The sequence below is a fragment of the Pseudophryne corroboree genome, unplaced genomic scaffold, assembly GCF_028390025.1.
Source record: "Pseudophryne corroboree isolate aPseCor3 unplaced genomic scaffold, aPseCor3.hap2 scaffold_296, whole genome shotgun sequence".
In the NCBI taxonomy this organism is placed as follows: domain Eukaryota; kingdom Metazoa; phylum Chordata; class Amphibia; order Anura; family Myobatrachidae; genus Pseudophryne; species Pseudophryne corroboree.
Genome location: NW_026969629.1, coordinates 613,409 through 636,242, shown reverse-complemented (window position 1 = coordinate 636,242; position 22,834 = coordinate 613,409). Strand labels below are relative to the sequence as shown.

Sequence of the window (22,834 nt, the reverse complement as noted above, 5' to 3'; positions counted from 1 at the left end):
GAATTTTGTGCCCCCCCCCCCCTCTTTTCAACCCTCTTCTCTACCGTGGTATAAGCAGGGGAGAGTCCGGGGAGCTTCCTCTCAGCGGTGCTGTGGAGAAAAAATGGCTCTGGTGAGTGCTGAGGGAGAAGCCCCGCCCCCTCGGCGGCGGGCTTCTGTCCCGCTTAAACTGTAAAATTGGCGGGGGCTCATACATATATACAGTGCCCAGCTGTATATATGTTATATTTTTGCCAAAAAGAGGTTTATATTGCTGCCCAGGGTGCCCCCCCTGCGCCCTGCACCCTTACAGTGACCGGAGTATGTGAGGTGTATGGGAGCAATGGCGCACAGCTGCAGTGCTGTGCGTTACCTCAGTGAAGATCATCAACTCTGCGGAGCCAGTCTATCCCCATGGTCCTTACGGAGTCCCCAGCATCCTCTAGGACGTTAGAGAAACTAGGATTTTAATACCTACCGGTAAATCCTTTTCTCTTAGTCTGTAGAGGATGCTGGGCACCCGTCCCAGTGTGTACTGTGTCTGCAGTTAATAAATGGCCCTTAACTCCAGAACATTTATGTGGAGACAACTTTCCTGACTTGACCATCTTCCTTGGACGGTTTCCCCCTGTGTGACTGCTCCCCAGCCTCGGAGGGTTGCATCTGTGGTCCGTAGGATCCAGTGCTGGATCCCGAACCATCGCCCCTCTAGGAGGTGAGAACTGTGCAGCCACCAATGGAGTGAGATTCTGGTCTTGGAAGACAGGATTATCCTCCGGTGCATGTGTAGGTGGGATCCGGACCACTTGTCCAACAGGTCCCACTGGAACACTCTAGCATGGAACCTGCCAAACTGAATGGCCTCGTAGGCCACAACCATCTTCCCCAGCAACCGAATGCATTGATGGATTAACACTCTTGCTGGTTTCAGAATTTGTTTGACCAGACTCTGGATCTCCATAGCCTTTCCCCTGGAAGAAAACCTCTTCTGTGTCCAGTATGACTCCCAAAAACAACTACCGCGTCATTGGGACCAACTGCGATTTTGGCAAGTGTAGGAGCCAACCATGTTGTTGAAGAACTGTCAGGGAGAGTGCAATGTTTTGCACCAACTGGTCCCTGGATCTCACCTTTATCAGGAGATCATCCAAGTACGGGATAATTGTGACTCCTTGCTTGCGAAGGAGAACCATCATTTCCGCCATCACCCTGGTGAAAATCCTCGGAGCCGTGGACAGACCAAACGGCAATGTCTGAAATTGGTAATGACAATCCTGAATTGCAAACCTTAGGTAGCTTGATGCAGTGGCTAAATGGGAACATGTAAGTAGGCATCCTTTATGTCTACCAAAACCATGAAATCTCTTTCCTCCGGACTGGAGATCACTACCCTGAGAGATTCCATCTTGAAATTGAATTTCTTTAGGAAGAAATTGAGGGATTTCAGAATTTAGATTGGTCTGACTGAGCCGTCCGGCTTCGGGACCACGAAGAGGCTTGAATAAAAACCTTCTCCCTGCTGACTAAGGCCAATTTGAACAATCGGTGAGGGGGAACGTCTTGAAACCCCAGTTTGTACCCTTGGGACACTATTTGTAAAACCCACGAGTCCAGGTCCAAATTAATCCAGAACTGACTGAAGAGTTTTAGACGTGCCCCCACTGGTGTGGGCTCCTGCAAGAAAGCCCCAGCGTCATGCAGTGGATTTGGCAGAAGCAGAGGACAATCTCTGCTCCTGCGATCTTGAAGAGGCTACAGACCTCTTCCTTCTCCTTCCTCTACCTGCAAAGAAAGGGGAATCTTAACTTCTTGCATATCTATTGGGCCAAAATGACTGCGGTAGATAATGATGCGTCTTCATCCGTTGAGAGGGAACATAGGGCAAGAAGGTTGGCTTACCTGCGGGAGCTGCCGAGATCAAATTAACTAGGCCGTCGCCAAACAAGGCTTCACCTTCATAGGGAAGAGACTCCCTTTTTTCTTGGAGTCAGCATCAGCATTCCCTTGGTGAATCCACAATGCCCTCCTATCCGAGACTGCCATGAAATTGGCCCGTGAACTCAAGAGTCCTATATCCCTTGCAGTCGTAAGTATGCTGCAGTGTCAACAGGCCAACTAAACCCTCCCCCCTCCTTTTACCCCATCACTTTGTCCAGTCCCTGTTGTCCATACTGTATTGCCATTATTATGCATGTTGCTGTGCTGGCCCTTTTCTGAATGTCCCTGCCACCGCCACCGAAGAGCTGGATAGCCCAGTATGAAAACCACCTGCCGGCCTCACTGACGGTCCGAGTCAAAGGCTCCATTTTTTTTTTAAAGATCCCTCTGCCAAGTTAAGGGGGGCTTAAGGGGGCCCCAGAGATATCAGTGTACTGGGGCCAAAGATTTCTGTTGCTGGCCCTGACCCTCAGGGGCGTATCTACCCCTTGGCCAGGATGTCACTTGCCAGGAGCACCATCCAGGTTTCAGTTGGGGGATTAGAGTTCATACAGTAATTAAATGTTTTCATATTGAGAACTACATCTCCCAGCATATACAGTGTGCTGGGGATGCTAACAAGCTTTATTTAAAAGTTTAAAAAAACATTGCTTTTATAATTGCAATGGTTAAAAAGGGAGAGCTATAAATCAATTTATCAGTGAATGATCGCAGTTTGAGCCGTTACATTTTACTGAACCACCTATCCCTCCACACTCACTACCTGTCCTCAGGATACATTTACCATCCCGGCAGATGGTATACCGGCGGTCATTTGACCGATGTTGGAATCCTTACACCACTTGGGAGACTGGTGCCGGCACACAGACAGCCAACATCCCGAAGGTGAGTATTGGAGGGAGGGTTAGGAGTCGGACCAGGGGAGGTGGTGTAAGGGAAGGCACTAGGAGGGGGGGGGGGGTAGCCCTAGCTGCCACCCCCTGAGGGTTAGCCCTATCCGACACCCCCCCAGAGGGTTAGTATTAGGATTGGGGATCATGTGACCTCTGGAATCCCGAGCGCCGGATGCCATACCCAACCCCCTTTACTTTTTCAGGCATTTCTATCTCTCCTCTCTCTATGGTGTTCCAATTGCCCACTTTCCCTTGTGCTTTACTCTCTCTCTCTCTCTCTCTCTCTCTCTCTCCTTTGTTTAGAGCATCAGTTTCTGTAGTCCACTTATACCCTTATTTTTTCCAGTGTTTCACTAACTCTCTGATGTAATGAGGATGTATGGTCTAGAGGGATCAGTAATGCATTGTACTGTATAGAGGCGTCAGGGATGTAGCGTAGGGAATAGAGGCATCAGGGATGTAGCGTAGGGAATAGAGGCGTCAGGGATGTGGCGTAGGGAATAGAGGCGTCAGGGATGTGGCGTAGGGAATAGAGGCGTCATGGATGTGGCGTAGGGAATAGAGGCGTCAGGGATGTGGCGTAGGAAATAGAGGCGTCAGGGATGTGGCGTAGGGAATAGAGGCGTCAGGGATGTGGCGTAGGGAATAGAGGCGTCAGGGATGTGGCGTAGGGAATAGAGGCGTCAGGGATGTGGCGTAGGGAATAGAGGTGTCAGGGATGTAGCGTAGGGAATATAGGCATCAGGGATGTACTAGCAGGTATATAGAGGTCAGTGTACTGTAAAGAGGGGTCAGTAATGCAGTGATGGTTATAGAAAGGTCAGTGATGTAGTGTAGGGTATAGAGGGGTCAGTTATGTAGTGTGGGGTAAAGAGGGGTCAGTAAAGATACTAAGCTGAAGTACTTAGAACACTTCTTGAATTAAGACACAACCTGCAAGAAAAAGTATGCAATATGGGTGAAAAGGCAAATGTCAGAGGTCTGATACAAGTGACCAGCTCCATACCTTGCACCACATAGCGTTATGTTAAACTGGGATATGTTCTTTTTTGGTGTGTGTGTGTGTGTGTGTGTGTGTGTGTGTGTGTGTGTGGGTGCCAAAGGCTGCCTGCCTTATTGCTCCTCCCCCATCCGGCTCCCAAGCACCTCTGCTGCCCAGTGATCCAGGAGCCTGCTGCTAGGAAGAAGTGGCCGAGCTTCAGCAAGCGAGTCTGGAAACTGGCGGAGGAAGTCATGATAACCAGATAATGGGGAGTGGAGAGCCAGTTCCAAGGTAATACTTTATACAGCTGGTTGAGATCCTGGTCGGTGGATATGGATTCCAAGAAAACCCTGGAGGTGCTTCCTTTCAAGGGAGACACTCTCTTTGGAGAAGACCTCAATAAGATTGTAGCTGATCTGGCTACTGCTAAAACAACTTGCCTACCTAGTATGACTCCTACCACGCAGAAGGCTAAAAGTACTTTTCCTTGGCCCTTTCATCCTCCAGGTAAAGCGTACCCATGGTCAGGCATACCCAAAGCAAGCTCATGCTTCCAGACCTGCCAAGCCCAGACTGAAGCAAGCCTGGGCTGCCCGTCAGCCTGCTTCCAAAACGGACAAGCCTGCCGCATGACGGGGCGGGCCTCCCTCTGGGGGATCCCAGGGTGGGGGGCCCGACTTCTAAGTTTGGCATAGAAAGGTATAATTCTAAGATAGAGAATTCTATTTGGAGCTCACCTTGTACTTTGTGAAGAAATAATCAGCATTGTGGCTGAGCAGATACATGTAGTGTGTGGCTGCAAACTGCATGGATCTGCTGCGTTGCAATGCTGATACTTTTTTTTTCAAAGTACCAATAGCTTCATATAATGTTCACAATTTTTATGCAGGATCAAATAGCTCAATGGGTAGGGTGTTTGATTAGAATTCAACAGGTTATAGGTTTGAATCCTTGGTATTGTAGTTTGAGATGTGTTATTTAATAAAGCATGTTATTCTGACTGCCGGCATCCTATCATCTGGGATATCATACTAAATAAATAGAGTTGATCAATTTTTTATTTTTTTTATTAAACTAGGGACAATTTCCAGATACTTTTATTTATAACTGAGATTGCCCCCTGGAACTTCACATCAGTTGACAACTATGCATGAGTGGGCAGTGCTTGCCCTGGATCTGCCCACCCATTTGTGTGCCATCATAAAAGAAAGCATAACTGACAGTTATCCTGGGCGTACACTACACAATTATCTGTCAGGCTATCTATCCAGTCTGGATGGATGGAATAAAAATCTGGTAATGTATAGGAGCAAATGTCAATTAACCATTTGCTCCCAAACACTAGAAAAGTGGTCAAAAATGGTCATTACACAAATTGGTTAAACCCAAAATTTAACCAATTTGTTTAGGGGACCATTTTTGTCCATTTTCTAGTGTTTGAGAGTAAATCGTTGATGGTCATTTGCTCACATAGATAACCGGATTTCTATTCCAATCAGCCAGTGTTGGAGAGATGGTCTGCCAGATTACATAATGCATACCAGAGCCATAACTAGACTTTTTAGTGCCCTGTGACAGAGAATTATATGCCCCCCCCCCCCCCCCCCCACTATCTTTGCAATATTGCAATATGGACAAAAGGCGCATGCCTCGTGGGGAAGGGGCATAACAAGATTGGTCTCAGAGAAAGCACATGAGATATGAAGATATATCTAGTATACTTGACACTCAATGGTTTGTGGTATTGCCGGGGGGCCCTCCGTAAATGCATATACAGTCACACATGGCTTGCTTGTGCAAATGGCATATCAGCAGTCAGCACTAACTGGTGACATGCCATTTGTAAAAGTAAGCCATGTGTGACTAATATATAAACACACTTTATTAAATAACACCTCAAACTACCATACCCAGGATTCAAACCTATAACCTGTTGAATTCTAATCAAACACCCTACCCATTGAGCTACTTGATCGTGCATAAAAATTGTGAACATTATATGAAGCTATTGGTACTTTGCAAAAAAATATTATTAGCATTGCAACTCAGCAGATCAATGCAGTGTGCAGCCACACACTCCATATATCTGCTCAGCCACAATGCTGATTATTTCTTCACAAAGTACAAGGTGAGCTCCAAATAGAATTCTCTAGCTTAGATTATACCTTTCTATGCAAGGGTAAATAGCTCAATTGTTTGACTGCAATGCCACAGGAAATGGTTTGGATCCAAGACAGTGTGACTGAATAATAAAGAAACCTTAAGATGAGTTCATGAATGTTGTATAAGTATTAGTGAGAGAAGGGGTCAGGAGCATGCTAGGCTGCAAAAAATAAGGTAGGCTGCAAGTGAAAGTAATGATCTCCTATATATTTTCCCAGATCTGTCACTCTGTGTGGCTAACTCTGGGGGAAGTCACAGCAATGGGCGGAGACGGCATCTACAGGACGATACACCAGTGCCAGCAGCAGACCGTAACAAAGTGACAGATTTGGGAGAATATATAGGAGGTAGGGAGGTGGCCATGGTACATGGCTGACCAAGGGACACTAGCTCATGTACCCCTTTACCACTGAGGCTAGCCACCAAGGATGGACCTGTCACCAGTGCACATGCAATAACCTCTTCTGCTGCCCTCTTTGCAACTCAGATTGCCCAGTGCTCCCCTTCGCTAACAGTCCACAAAGTTTCCCCATCTCACGATCTGCCTCCTCACCGCCACTTTCATCTCTACAGCACACGCGCATATCATACAAGATCCCATCATGCGTACGTAGGTCTGAAATGCCAGAGGGAGGTTGGGGGGAGATTGGCATGCGCCAGCAACACCACACAGCTCACTGTGACCACAGTGGAGAGGTGCTGCAACAGGACAATACACCAACCTCGGAGCAAGGAACTGCGTCGGTCAGGAGGAGAACTATTTCAATAGCATAAAAAGGTTAGTGCGTCCCACCCTATGGACACCAGACTCAAGTCACTGTTGCCAGAGTCTCATACAATGACTCTGAACCTCTAAGCACACTATTTGACTGTCCACACCCTGCTGTGCCTATTACCCATCTCCTCCACCACCCTCAACACTGACCCACACATCATTCACCCACAAAGATACAATAAAGGTAGTTTGGATAAATTAGCTAAATGAAATGGATTTAACCAATTTATCTAAATGACCATTTTTGGATGTTTTCCAGTGTTTGTGAGCAAATGGTCAATTGTCATTTGCTGCCACATATTAGCATAATTTTGTTTCAACTAGAAAAAAAAAATTGGACAGATAATCTAAGTGTGGATCCAGTTTAAAGGTCCGTATTCACGGCCCGATTTTGGGGAGAGATGTGTGCTGAGCGAACTGCTCAGCACACATCTCTCCCCCCGCTCAGCACAGCGTGATGTGTGCTGAGCGTACGGGGGGTGGGGGGGCGCTCATTTCACCCCCTGTGTAGGGCATTCTGTGTGTATCCAGCTTAACAGGTGTGAGCATCATACAACTACTGACTTGCGAGTAACTATACAGCAGCTCCATACCTTGTGACTTGAAGAAACACCAGTTAACCCCGGGAATGCTGCAGTCAAAGCAACAATTCCTCTTCTTACATTCCGCTGCACTTATTGTGGGGTAGCCGCAATCCCTTCTGCTGTACGGTTCCACATTACATTGTTTCTTGTCACTTCCTGTTGATGCAGTAAGGAAACATCCAGGAATTACAGCAGCTTAGTTTTTTTTTTTAACTGGTGCAATTTAGCTAGATCACAGGGCAATTTAGCTCCTTTGGTCCTTTTTTAGGACCAGTTAATCAGCTGTTTTTCAGTTTGCTCAACTGTCTAACAGGAAATTTCCACTTAAATGGTATTTTCTAATCTTATCTGACCATGACTAAGAATAAAGGATACACAAGATAAACTCTTATAGCTATGGACCTTATCCATGTTTAAGCTCCATCAAATCTGTAATCAATAGCACTACATGCTCCCACTCTACCACTGTACTGTATACTCTACCTGTGTTTTTAAGGTAAAAACACCATTTAACCCCAGTGACACTTGAATTAAAGCAGCAGCCTCTATAATAGCATTCTTTAGCATTAATCCCAGGAAATCTGCAATCTTCACGCTCTTTGATAGCCACGCTACATTGCTGTTTACTTGGATGGAGCAGAGAGCACAACATCAGGACATAGGAGATATTACAATGCATGATAAGAAAGGTGTGAGCTCTATAGCAAGGCCTCTAACCCTTTGCCAGTGCCAAATACATAGGGCTTAACTCAGATCTGATCACAGCAGCAAATTTATTAGCTAAAACCATGTACACTGCAGGGGGGGGGGGTGTATAATATGTGCAGAGAGAGTTAGATTTTGGTGCGGTGTGTTCAAACTGAAATCTACATTGCAGTGTAAAAACAAAACAGCCAGTATTTACCCTGCACACAAACAATATAACCCACCTAAATCTCTCTGTAAATGTTATATCTGCCCCCCCCCCCCCCCCCCCCATCCCTGCAGTGCACATGGTTTTGCCCACTAGCTAACAAATTTGCTGCATCTGGGAATTACAGCATCTTAATATTTCTTTTTACAGAGGGTTCAGCAAATTATATTATTTAGTGAAATACTGTAATCATAACAGTTACAGGGATATTGTAGGTAGATTTATTGTCAGTGGATAAATGTAAAAATTAAACCCTTAGGCATAGTTCCCAAATGCTGTCATTGCAATCCAGATTTTAAGGATATCATGCTTGAGCACGGGTGACTTAATTAGAACTTCGGTCAATGTGAATTAACCATTGGACTCAACCATGGTTATCCTTAAAACCCAGGGGTCTATTTAAGATCGATCTTAATCGATGTTGGGCTTCCAGGTTGAAAAAAAAACCACACATTTACTAACATTTTAAAATTTATATAAAAAATCATCTGTTCGTAAATGCAGTGCACATGGTTTTGCCCAACTGCTAACAAAAATCCTGCTGCGATCAACTCAGAATTACCCCCCATGGCCCTCATTCCGAGTTGTTCGCTCGCAAGCTGCTTTTAGCAGCATTGCACACGCTAAGCCGCCGCCTACTGGGAGTGAATCTTAGCATCTTAAAATTGCGAACGAAAGATTTGCAATATTGCGATAAGACATCTCTGTGCAGTTTCTGAGTAGCTCGAGACTTACTCTGCCAGTGCGATCAGTTCAGTGCTTGTCGTTCCTGGTTTGACGTCACAAACACACCCAGCGTTCGCCCAGACACTCCTCCGTTTCTCCAGCCATTACCGCGCTTTTCCCAGAAACGGTAGCATTTTTTCCCACACGCCCCTAAAACGGTCTGTTTCCGCCCAGAAACACCCACTTCCTGTCAATCACATTACGATCACCAGAACGATGAAAAAACCGTGAGTAATATTCCTAACTGCATAGCAAATTTACTTGGCGCAGTCGCAGTGCGAACATTGCGCATGCGCATTAAGCTGAAAATCGCTGCGATGCGAAGAAAATTACCGAGCGAACAACTCGGAATGACCACCTATGTGCACTGCAGGGAAGGCAGATTTAACATGTGCAGAGAGAGTTAGATTTGGGTGTGGTGTGTTCAATCTGCAATCTAATTTGCAGTGTAAAAATAAAGCAGTCAGTATTTACCCTGCACAGAAACAAAATAACTCACCCAAATCTAACTCTTTCTGCACATGTTATATCTGCCTCCCCTGCAGTACACATGGTTTTGCCCAACTGCTAACAAAATTCCTGCTGCGATCAACTTGGAATTACCCCCATCGAATTACCCCCATTTTCACACTGCTCGTGTATATAAGACATAGGGCCTAATTCAGTTTGGATCGTAATACGCGTTCCAACCGCAAAAACTATGAAGAGGATTGGGGCATATACGCAGGGTCCATCCTGTGCGTGTGCCTACATTTTCTCCGGGTGCCCCGCAGAAAATGCGAATGCCTCTGCCTGTCAATCAGTAGAGGGTGTACCTTCGCAGGTATATCGCGATCATGAGCCATGTCTCCCATTTTTGTCATTATAGGTGCTCTGTGAGCTGCTGGCCATGCCCCAGCCCCTCTGTCTCCCGTGAATAGACATTGAGGCTTATTCAGACCAGATCGCTTCAATTTATTTTCACCCAGCGGGCAATCAGGTCTGCACTGCACAAGCGTATGCGCCACAATGCGTAAGTGCGACGGTCCGGAGATCACAAGAAGATTGACAAGAAGAGGGTGTTTGTGTGGGTTGCAACTGAATGTTTCAAGGGAGTGTCCGGAAAAACACTGGAGGGACCCGGCGTTTTGTGGGAGGATTTGTGACGTCACCTCAATGGCTGAGTAAGTGCTGAGCTGTGCAGCTCTTGTTCACATGTGATCACACACCTGCACAGCAAATTTTCCCTTCCGCTGTAGGCGGCAACTACCTGATTACAGGGATGCAAAAAACACACCCTAGCGATCAGGTCTGAATTACCCACAATGTGCATATTTGCAGAGCAACAAGCTACAGGGAGCCTTCCACCCCCCCCCCCCCCCCCTTCCCCATGACTATGGGTCACTGCGGCCCCCACAGGGGGGGGGGTTGTTTGGGTTAGCTGGACATTCCCAAAAAAAGTGACTTTCCTGCAAAAATTGGTATAGTTGGGAGGTATGTTCAAATACATTTATTGTTTTGCATGCAGGGTAAATACTGGCTTCTTTGACATTTAGCCACAAATGCTGCACAGCTGAATTACAGTATTACACTGCAATTAACAGTTATGCTAGGACATTCCCCCTCCCAAATCTACCTCTCTCTGCATGTTACATCTGTCCCACAGTGGCGTGCGGTGAGGTCAGTGGCTAGTGAGGCACTACAGCCATAATTTCCGCCGAATCCTGCCGATGACCCTTAGCCAATGCCCGCTACTGCCTCTGAGCCGATACCCGCTGCCACCGCCAATGGCTTACAAACTCTCCCACAATCAACTGACCCAGCCCTCCACCACTAATTTCTATCTCAGTCCGATGCCGCCAATGCCCGCTGGCTGCCTGCTCATTGTTCTTGTTATATATTATACATTTTTAAAGAAAAAAAAATGAGTGTTTGGGACTGGGAAGGGTGAGGGAGGAGGACATGAATGCAATTTTGTTGTCCAGGGCTTCCATTAACTTAAAGGAGAAGGGTCTGAATGGGTTAAAAAAAAATGCGTGAGGTCCCCCCTCCTTAGTATAATCAGCCTCGGGCTCTTTGAGCTGGTCCTGGTTATTTAAATACTGGGGGAAAAATTGGACAGGGGTTCCCCGTATTTAGACAACCAGCACCGGGCTCTTAGAACGGTCCAGGTTCCAAAAATACGTGGGACAAAAGATGTAGGGGTCCCCCATATTTTTAAAACCAGCACCGGGCTCCACTAGCCAGAGAGATAATGCCACAGACGGGGGACACTTTTATGTAGGTCCCTGCGGCCCTGGCATTACCCCTCCAACTAGTCACCCCTGGCCGGGGTTCCCTGGAGGAGTGGGGACCCCTTAAATCAAGAGGTTCCTCCCCTCGAGGCACCCAAGGGCCAGAGGTGAAGCCCGAGGCTGTCCCCAGCACCCCTGGGTGGTGGGTGCCGGGCTGATAGCCATGTGTGTAAAAAAAGAATATTGTTTTTTTTGTTGTGGAACTACAAGGCCCAGCAAGCCTCCCCCGCTTGCTGGTACTTGGAGAACCTCAAGTACCAGCAGGCGGGGAAATAACGGGCTTGCTGGTACCTGTAGTTCTACAACAACAAAAAATACCCAAATAAAAACACAAACACACACAGCGTGACAGTAAAATTATTGAGACAGGCTGTAGCATGTGGGTGCATGTAACCCTATAAAAGTGATGGATTGGGTGACTATTACAATACCCACTGTTGCTGTCTGAAAAATTATGGATTTATAGATTGCTCTGCCGAGACATGTTTTTTTCTAAAATGCACCACAGGTATGGATGGATAGTATACTTGACGACACAGAGGTAGGTAGAGCAGTGGCCTACTGTACCGTACTGCTATATATTATATTATTTATTATTATTATTATCCTTTATTTATATGGCGCCACAAGGGTTCCGCAGTGCCCAATTACAGAGTACATAAACAAATAATCAAACAGGAAAACAGCAATTTACAGTTGACGACAATATAGGACAAGTACAGGGTAAATAAACATAGCTACATCAGCAGATGACACTGGAATAAGTATCAGGTGGCAGAAGACTGCTGGATTTGGTGCAGCTGAAGATTATTAAAGTAAGAAAAGAGTAAGCACATGAGGGAAGAGGGCCCTGCTCGTGAGAGCTTACATTCTAAAAGGGAGGGGTAGACAGACAGGGGTGAGACAGATGGGGTACATAGAGAGCGTGGAACAGAGGTTTAGGATGAGATTTGGCTGGGTTTGGTGAAGAAGTGGGTCTTGAGAGCCCGTTTGAAGTTTTGTAGAGAGGTGGAGAGTCTGAGGGGGAGAGATAGGGAATTCCAGAGAAGTGGTGCAGCACGTGAAAAATCTTGGAGGTAGGAGTGGGAGGAAGTAATCCGTAGGCAGGAGTCGGTGTGCATTAGCAGAGCGAAGAGGACGGGTGGGAGTGTAAATCGAGATAAGATCAGAGATGTAGATGGGAGAGGAGTGGTGAGGGCTTTGTAAGCAAGTGTGAGAAGCTTGAAATGGATTCTGAAAGGGAAGGGGAGCCAGTGAAGAACTAGTAAGAGAGGAGAGGTGGACGTAGTGCGTTTGGTGAGGAAAATGAGCCGGGAAGCAGCATTGAGGATAGATTGGAGTGGAGAGAGGTATTTGTCAGGAATGCCAGTCAGGAAGAGATTACAGCAGTCCAGTCTGGAGATGACCAGTGAGTGGATAAGAGTCTTAGTAGCATCCTCGGTCAGAAAGGGTCTGATCCTGGAAATATTTTTTAGATGAAAACGGCAGGTTTGTGAGAGGTGCTGAATGTGTGGTTTGAAGGAGAGGGAGGAGTCAAGGATTACTCCAAGACAGCGCACTTGGGGGGTAGAGGAGATAGTAGTGCCATCAATAGATAATGAGATTGTAGGAGGTGAGGTTATGCGGGAGGGAGGGAAGATGATCAGCTCGGTCTTAGACATGTTAAGTTTAAGAAAGCGCTGGGACATCCAGGAAGAGATAGCAGAGAGACAGTTGGAGATACGAGTGAGGAGAGTAGGGGAGAGGTCTGGAGAGGAAAGATAGATTTGAGTGTCATCAGCATAGAGATGATATTGGAAACCAAAAGAACTAATGAGCTTACCTAGTGAGGACGTATAGAGAGAGAAGAGAAGAGGACCAAGGACAGAACCTTGGGGTACCCCTACAGTTAGTGGAAGTGAGGGGGAGGTGGAGTCATGAGAGGAGACAGAGAATGAACGGTCAGAAAGGTAGGACGACAACCAAGAGAGTGCTGTGTTACGCAGACCAATGGAGTGAAGGATTTGCAGTAGGAGAGGATGGTCCACAGTGTCAAAAGCAGCAGAGAGATCAAGTAGAATAAGTAGAGAGTAGTGTCCCTTAGATTTAGCAGCATGGAGGTCATTGCATACTTTTGTAAGGGCAGTTTCAGTGGAGTGGAGAGGACGGAAGCCAGACTGGAATGGGTCAAGCAGTGAGTGTGAGGAAAGAAAGGAAGTAAGGCGGTTGTAGACAATACGCTCAAGGAGTTTGGAGGCAAAAGGGAGGAGAGAGATGGGTCGGTAGTTGGAGAGAGTGTTTGGATCAAGGGTAGGTTTTTTTAAGAATAGGAGAGATGAGAGCGTGCTTGAAGGCAGAGGGGACAGTGCCTGATGAGCGGGAGAGATTGAGAAGGTGGGAAAGATGGGAAAAAGCAGAAGAAGAGAGGTGGCAAAGGAGGCGGGAGGGGATTGGGTCAAGTGGGGAGGTGGTGAGGGGACAGGAACGAATGAGGGCCATGACTTCCTCTCCAGATGCATGGGAGAAAGATGACAGAGTTGGTGCGAGGGATGGGGAGGGTTCGTAAGGGTTGGGAGAAGGCTGGTTACTGATAGTCTGGTGTGATGTGATGTCCTGACGTATGGAGTCAATTTTGGATGTGAAGTAAGTGGCAAAGTCAAGAGCAGAGAGTGAGGAAGGGAGACGAGGTGGAGGTGGGCAGAGGAGTGAGTTGAGAGTGGCAAAGAGGCGCCGGGGGTTGGAAGACTGGGAGGAGATGAGGTTCTTGAAGTATGACTGTTTAGCAAGAGAAAGGGCAGCACTGAAGGATGAGAGCATAAGTTTGAAATGGAGGAAGTCTGCCTTAGAGCGTGATTTCCTCCAGTGTCGCTCAGCCGTACGTGAGCATTTTTGCAGATATCTGGTGCATTTGGTGTGCCAGGGTTGAGGTGTTAATTTGTGAGGGTGAATAGTGGTTGGTGGAGCAACAGAGTCAAGAGCAGAAGTAAGGGAAGCATTGTATGTGGAAGTGGCTTGTTCAGGGCATGAGAGAGAGAGAATAGGAGAGAGAAGTGAGTCAAACAGGGAGGAAAGGAATGTGGTGTCAATAGCTTCAATGTTACGCTTAGTGATGGTAGCCTTAGGAGGTAGAGATGGGGAAGTCGAGAGAGATAGGTTGAAGGAGAGCAGGTGGTGGTCAGAGAGGGGAAATGGGGAGTTGGAAAAATCAGAAATATCACAGCGGTGAGTGAAGACCAGATCCAGTGAGCTCCCATTCACATGGGAGGGTGAGGAGGTCCACTGGGAGAGACCAAGTGAAGAGGTGAGGTTAAGGAGTTTAGAGGCAGGGGATTGTGTGGGGATGTCAATAGGGATGTTGAAATCGCCTAGGATAATGGTGGGAATGTCAGAAGAGAGGAAGTGAGGAAGCCAGGAAGCAAAGTTGTCGATTAATTTGGAAGCAGTGCCAGGGGGGCGGTAAATGACAGCTACTCTAAGATGGACTGGTTGGAAGAGGCATATGGCGTGGACCTCAAATGTAAAGAATATAAGGGATGGTTCTGGTGGTATGAGTTGGTAGGAGTAACTAGAAGGTAAAAGGACCCCAACACCACCCCCATGGCGACCCCCAGGTCGGGGTGTGTGTGTGAATGTAAGGCCCCCAGCAGAGAGAGCAGCAGCAGAAGTAGTGTCAGAGGGCGTAATCCAAGTTTCAGTAATGGCTAGTAGGTGTAGGGAGTTGGAAATGAAAAGGTCATGAGTGGGGACCAGTTTGTTATAAACAGATCTGGCATTCCAGAGGGCACAGGATAGGGGGTATGAGTTTGTGGGAGAGATGTGAATTAGATTTTCAGGGTTGCTGTAGCGATGAGGTGGGATTAACTTTGAGGGCAGGGATGATGAGAGAGTAGTGATGGTACGGGTGCCTGAGCTAGGAGGGGAAACTGCAGGAGGTGGGCAGGGAGGGAGGTCAGTGTGATGTGGATGGGGGTGTGGGGAGGTGACAGGGAAGGGAGAGAGGGAGCAGGGCTGAGTTGTGGGGTAGCAGGACCATGGGGCAGAGGTGAATGAAAGTGGGGTAACAGGAAAGGTGGGGGAAGGAAACAGAGGGATGGAGGGGAGACAGAGGAGGGGAGAGAGGAGGAGGTGGAGGAGACTAGGGGGGAAGGCTAAAGATACATTATTAGGTAGACACTGAGTGATGTGGGGAGTATAAGAAAACCTTGACATAGTGTTAAGTAGGTAAATAGGTTGAGGGAAAGTGGAAGTAGGAGAGGAGACTGTAAGGCAATCCGAGCAGAAGAATTGCAGAAATGCAGGTGAGAAAAGCAGTGTAGGCTCAAGGGGTGTAGATTTAGTATGAAATGAGTCAAAAGCGTAGATAAAGTGGGTGCAGAAAAGTATTTGGAGTGTAAGAAATGAAAGGATTGTGAGAGGTTTAAGAAGCAATGGTAATTATGTTAGATGTTTTAAGTGTTTGCAGGTAAAATTGCATTGGTGCAGCTGTGCTTAAAAAACAAAATTACAATAATACAGATACAGGCATTTGTAGGTGAAATGGATGGTTTATGAAATGTCCAAGTAAGGTAGTTCTGTGCTATGTAATCAGATGCAACAATCAGGAGGTGAGTGATCTGAGGAGTAAGTGACTCACATTTGTTATTAGTTCTTCAGTTTTCTTTGTTTTGTTAGATTGGTGTGCTTCTGTTTTCCTTCTTTTTCACTTCGATTGAACGCTGATTGAACACTGCTGTTATGTGTCAATTTTATCACGCTTTGATAAAAATGCACGCTTAGATCAATAAATGCACAGCCAAATGGCTTTGCACAGCCTACACCATTGGACTTAAGTAGAAGACTATTACAAGTGAAACCAATAATTGAAATCTGTAACCACACCCCACCCCCTCAAATGCCAGGCAATAAATTACCTTAAAAACAACAACCAGGCATTCCACAAAGATTAAACTGGGTCTATATCATTCAAAACTTTAAAAAAGTACTTCAAAATCACATACTATGCAATAATGTTTCAATTTGCATTACCCAGCAGAATTAGCTTTGCATATATAGATATAGTGCAGCAGAATATATTGGTGGTTGTAGTCAATTGTAATTACCTGTAGGTGACAAGAAGAGAAGAAACGTCAATTCACAATCGATATCAGCTGAAGATAAATTAATGCTGATTGAACACTGCTGTTATGTGTCAATTTTATCACGCTTTGATAAAAATGCATGCTTAGATCAATAAATGCACAGCCAAACGGCTTTGCACAGCCTTTACCATTGGACTTAAGTAGAAGACTATTACAAGTGAAACCAATAATTGAAATCTGTAACCACACCCCACCCCCTCAAATGCCAGGCAATAAATTACCTTAAAAACAACAACCAGGCATTCCACAAAGATTAAACTGGGTCTATATCATTCAAAACTTTAAAAAAGTACTTCAAAATCACATACTATGCAATAATGTTTCAATTTGCATTACCCAGCAGAATTAGCTTTGCATATATAGATATAGTGCAGCAGAATATATTGGTGGTTGTAGTCAATTGTAATTACCTGTAGGTGACAAGAAGAGAAGAAACGTCAATTCACAATCGATATCAGCTGAAGATAAATTAATGCTGATTGAACACTGCTGTTATGTGTCAATTTTATCACGCTTTGATAAAAATGCACGCTTAGATCAATAAATGCACAGCCAAACGGCTTTGCACAGCCTACACCATTGGACTTAAGTAGAAGACTATTACAAGTGAAACCAATAATTGAAATCTGTAACCACACCCCACCCCCTCAAATGCCAGGCAATAAATTACCTTAAAAACAACAACCAGGCATTCCACAAAGATTAAACTGGGTCTATATCATTCAAAACTTTAAAAAAGTACTTCAAAATCACATACTATGCAATAATGTTTCAATTTGCATAACCCAGCAGAATTAGCTTTGCATATATAGATATAGTGCAGCAGAATATATTGGTGGTTGTAGTCAATTGTAATTACCTGTAGGTGACAAGAAGAGAAGAAACGTCAATTCACAATCAATATCAGCTGAAGATAAATTAACGCTGATTGAACGCTGCTGTTATGTGTCAATTTTATCACGCTTTGATAAAAATGCACGCTTAGATCAATAAATGCACAGCCAAACGGCTTTGCACAGCCTACACCATTGGACTTAAGTAGAAGACTATTACAAGTGAAACCAATAATTGAAATCTGTAACCACACCCCACCCCCTCAAATGCCAGGCAATAAATTACCTTAAAAACAACAACCAGGCATTCCACAAAGATTAAACTGGGTCTATATAATTCAAAACTTTAAAAAAGTACTTCAAAATCACATACTATGCAATAATGTTTCAATTTGCATTACCCAGCAGAATTAGCTTTGCATATATAGATATAGTGCAGCAGAATATATTGGTGGTTGTAGTCAATTGTAATTACTCAGCAGAATTAGCTTTGCATATATAGATATAGTGCAGCAGAATATATTGGTGGTTGTAGTCAATTGTAATTACCCAGCAGAATTAGCTTTGCAAATATAGATATAGTGCAGCAGAATATATTGGTGGTTTTAGTCAGTTGTAATTACCCAGCAGAATTAGCTTTGCATATATATAGTGCAGCAGAATATATTGGTGGTTGTAGTCAAATTAAGCAGACGGGAGAAGTCAGGATAGTGCGCAAGGGCATAGAAGGGAGCGGCTCAAGAAAAGAGAAGTGGAAACAGACAGCAAACTAGGCTGGAGAGAGACCTGAGACAAAGAGATCTGAATTATGCGAGAGCCGACCAGGGGAAACACAAATTATGCAGTCAAGTTTCCCACATTTGGAAAAATCACAGGAGCAGCACACCCAGAGTGCAATGAGTGAGCCTTGCCCTGGGAGAAGCACCTTCATGATCATAGTATATCACCTGGCAGGTAAGTAGGAGTTGGGCTAGAGCTGGGGAGGGTCGCTGCTCGGGCACCCCCCTGTCAAGTGAAGGAGATCCAACTGAGGCAGCACAAGGAATCTCTCGAAAGAAGAACAAGGCTAGAGGAAGATCTGAGACAAATAAATCTGACTTTTACCAGAGCTGACCAGAGGAAAGAACAAACACAGTCCCCCACTACCACAAATAATGCAGTCGAGTTTCCCACATTTGGGGAAATCATACGGGTCAGCATACCCAGAATGCAATGAATGAACCTCACCCTGGGAGAACAATCTTCATGACCATGGTATCTCCTATGCAAAATAAGTATGATTTGGGATAGGGCTGGGGAGGGCCGCTGCTCAGGCACATCTCTGTCAAGTAAAGGAGATTCAACTGAGGCAGCACAAGGGAACTCTCATCTGGGGACAACAACTGCAGGGAGAACACATATTTTCAGATGAACATGGGAGGGCAGAAGGCTACCTAATACTGAAGCACCCCCAAACAACAAACCAAATGCAACAACTAGTGCAAGCATTCCTGGGGGAAGGCCTGCAGCAGATGGATTTGCATATGGTGATGTCATCCAAGCAGTGGGTCAAAGTTGGCTTCAACCCTCGTCTGCATATGAAAAGAGAAAAGGGGCGTTCAGGGCATGGCAGCATTTTTCGGCGCTTGGATGACCCCTAGTTCGCATTAAACACCTCCACCCTCCTTCGGTGTGGGGCTCATGTTGGCTATGCCCCAGCCCCGAAGCATTCAAGCTGATTTCTTGCAGCAGCTGGGCACTGTAACAGCTCCAGAGCTGCTCTGTAAGGCAAATAAAAGGGTGTGGGACCTGCAGCACTACCTGTAGTTCGCATTGTGCATTGGAAGGCACAAAGTAAGCAGACGGGAGAAGTCAGGATAGTGCGCAAGGGCATAGAAGGGAGCAGCTCAAGAAAAGAGAAGTGGAAACAGACAGCAAACTAGGCTGGAGAGAGACCTGAGACAAAGAGATCTGAATTATACGAGAGCCGACCAGGGGAAACACAAATTATGCAGTCAAGTTTCCCACATTTGGGGAAATCGCAGGAGCAGCACACCCAGAGTGCAATGGGTGAGCCTTGCCCTGGGAGAAGCACCTTCATGATCATAGTATATAACCTGGCAGGTAAGTAGGAGTTGGGCTAGAGCTGGGGAGGGTCGCTGCTCGGGCACCCCCCTGTCAAGTGAAGGAGATCCAACTGAGGCAGCACAAGGGAACTCTCGAAATAAGAACAAGGCTAGAGGAAGATCTGAGACAAAGAAATCTGACTTTTACCAGAGCTGACCTCACATCACACCAGACTATCAGTAACCAGCCTTCTCCCATCCCTTACCAACCCTCCCCATCCCTCGCACCAACTCTGTCATCTTTCTCCCATGCATCTGGAGAGGAAGTCATGGCCCTCATTCGTTCCTGTCCCCTCACCACCTCCCCACTTGACCCTATCCCCTCCCGCCTCCTCTGCCACATCTCTTCTTCTGCTTGTTCCCATCTTTCCCACCTTCTCAATCTCTCCCTCTCATCAGGCACTGTCCCCTCTGCCTTCAACCACGCTCTCATCTCTCCTATTCTTAAAAAACCTACCCTTGATCCAAACACTCTCTCCAACTACCGACCCATCTCTCTTCTCCCTTTTGCCTCCAAACTCCTTGAGCGTATTGTCTACAACCGCCTTACTTCCTTTCTTTCCTCACACTCACTGCTTGACCCATTCCAGTCTGGCTTCCGTCCTCTCCACTCCACTGAAACTGCCCTTACAAAAGTATGCAATGACCTCCATGCTGCTAAATCTAAGGGACACTACTCTCTACTTATTCTACTTGATCTCTCTGCTGCTTTTGACACTGTGGACCATCCTCTCCTACTGCAAATCCTTCACTCCATTGGTCTGCGTAACACTGCCCTCTCTTGGTTGTCGTCCTACCTTTCTGACCGTTCATTCTCTGTCTCCTCTCATGACTCCACCTCTCCCTCACTTCCACTAACTGTAGGGGTACCCCAAGGTTCTGTCCTTGGTCCTCTTCTCTCTTTATACGTCCTCACTAGGTAAGCTCATTAGTTCTTTTGGTTTCCAATATCATCTCTATGCTGATGACACTCAAATCTATCTTTCCTCTCCAGACCTCTCCCCTACTCTCCTCACTCTTATCTCCAACTGTCTCTCTGCTATCTCTTCCTGGATGTCCCAGGGCTTTCTTAAACTTAACATGTCTAAGATCGAGCTGATCATCTTCCCTCCCTCCCGCATAACCTCACCTCCTACAATCTCATTATCTATTGATGGCACTACTATCTCCTCTACCCCCCAAGTGCGCTGTCTTGGAGTAATCCTTGACTCCTCCCTCTCCTTCAAACCACACATTCAGCACCTCTTACAAACCTGCCGTTTTCATCTAAAAAATATTTCCAGGATCAGACCCTTTCTGACCCAGGATGCTACTAAGACTCTTATCCACTCACTGGTCATCTCCAGACTGGACTACTGTAAATCTCCTCCTGACTGGCATTCCTGACAAATACCTCTCTCCACTCCAATCTATCGTCAATGCTGCTGCCCGGCTCATTTTCCTCACCAAATGCACTACGTCCACCTCTCCTCTCTTACTAGTCCTTCCCTGGCTCCCCTTCCCTTTCAGAATCCATTTCAAGCTTCTCACACTTGCTTACAAAGCCCTTAACCACTCCTCTCCCATCTACATCTCTGATCTTATCTCGCTTTACACTCCCACCCGTCCTCTTCGCTCTGCTAATGCACGCCGACTCTCCTGCCTACGGATTACTTCCTCCCACTCCTACCTCCAAGATTTTTCACGTGCTGCACCACTTCTCTGGAATTCCCTACCTCTCCCCCTCAGACTCTCCACCTCTCTACAAAACTTCAAATGGGCTCTCAAGACCCACTTCTTCACCAAACCCAGCCAAATCTCATCCTAAACCTCTGTTCCACGCTCTCTATGTACCCCATCTGTCTCACCCCTGTCTGTCTACCCCTCCCCTTTAGAATGTAAGCTCTCACGAGCAGGGCCCTCTTCCCTCATGTGCTTACTCTTTTCTTACTTTAATAATCTTCAGCTGCACCAAATCCAGCAGTCTTCTGCCACCTGATACTTATTCCAGTGTCATCTGCTGATGTAGCTATGTTTATTTACCCTGTACTTGTCCTATGTTGTCATCAACTGTAAGTTGCTGTTTTCCTGTTTGATTATTTGTTTATGTACTCTTTAATTGGGTGCTGCGGAACCCTTGTGGCGCCATATAAATAAAGGATAATAATAATAATAATAATAATAAATAATATAATATATAGCAGTACGGTACAGTAGGCCACTGCTCTACCTACCTCTGTGTCGTCAAGTATACTATCCATCCATACCTGTGGTGCATTTTAGAAAAAAAACATATCTCAGCAGAGCAATCTATAAATCCATCATTTTTCAGACAGCAACAGTGGGTATTGTAATAGTCACCCAATCCATCACTTTTATAGGGTTACATGCATCCACATGCTACAGCCTGTCTCAATAATTTTACTGTCACGGTGTGTGTGTTTGTGTTTTTATTTGGGTATTTTTTTGTTGTTGTAGAACTACAGGTACCAGCGAGCCCGTTATTTCCCCGCCTGCTGGTACTTGAGGTTCTCCAAGTACCAGCAAGTGGGGGAGGCTTGCTGGGCCTTGTACTTCCACAACAAAAAAACAATATTCTTTTTTTACACTTATGGCTATCAGCCCGGCACCCACCACCCAGGGGTGCTGGGGACAGCCTCGGGCTTCACCCCTGGCCCTTGGGTGCCTCGAGGGGAGGAACCTCTTGATTTAAGGGGTCCCCACTCCTCCAGGGAACCCCGGCCAGGGGTGACTAGTTGGAGGGGTAATGCCAGGGCCGCAGGGACCTACATAAAAGTGTCCCCCGGCTGTGGCATTATCTCTCTGGCTAGTGGAGCCCGGTGCTAGTTTTAAAAATATGGGGGACCCCTACATCTTTTGTCCCACGTATTTTTGGAACCAGGACCCGTCTAAGAGCCCGGTGCTGGTTGTCTAAATACGGGGAACCTCTGTCCATTTTTTCCCCCAGTATTTAAATAACCAGGACCGGCTCAAAGAGGCTGGTTATACTAAGGAGGGGGGACCTCACACATTTTTTTTTAACCCATTCAGACCCTTCTCCTTTAAGTTAATGGAAGCCCTGGACAACAAAATTGCATTCATGTCCTCCTCCCTCACCCTTCCCAGTCCCAAACACTCATTTTTTTTTCTTTAAAAATTTATAATATATCACAAGAACAATGAGCAGGGCATTGGCGGCATCGGACTGAGATAGAAATTAGTGGTGGAGGGCTGGGTCAGTTGATTGTGGGAGAGTTTGTAAGCCATTGGCGGTGGCAGTGGGTATCGGCTCAGAGGCAGTAGCGGGCATTGGCTAAGGGTCATCGGCAGGATTCAGCGGACATTATGGCTGTAGTGCCTCACTAGCCACTGACCTCACCGCACGCCACTGTGGGACAGATGTAACATGCAGAGAGAGGTAGATTTTGGGAGAAGGAATGTCCTAGCATAACTGTTAATTGCAGTGTAATACTGTAATTCAACTGTGCAGCATTTGTGGCTAAATGTCAAAGAAGCCAGTATTTACCCTGCATGCAAAACAATAAATGTATTTGCACATACCTCCCAACTAACC

General features: G+C 46.1%; 3 non-coding genes across 3 annotated transcripts; all 3 read right to left on the bottom strand.

Annotated features, from left to right (window-relative positions):
- Positions 1–17,975: 17,975 nt before the first annotated feature.
- Positions 17,976–18,138, bottom strand: LOC135015573 (U1 spliceosomal RNA). The gene has a single exon (XR_010213795.1). It is a non-coding gene; the product is annotated as a U1 spliceosomal RNA (small nuclear RNA).
- Positions 18,139–18,290: 152 nt separating this feature from the next.
- LOC135015540 (U1 spliceosomal RNA) lies at positions 18,291–18,454 on the bottom strand. Its single transcript, XR_010213767.1, has one exon. It is a non-coding gene; the product is annotated as a U1 spliceosomal RNA (small nuclear RNA).
- A 670-nt stretch (positions 18,455–19,124) lies between these two features.
- LOC135015568 (U1 spliceosomal RNA) lies at positions 19,125–19,287 on the bottom strand. The gene has a single exon (XR_010213791.1). It is a non-coding gene; the product is annotated as a U1 spliceosomal RNA (small nuclear RNA).
- Positions 19,288–22,834: the final 3,547 nt, after the last annotated feature.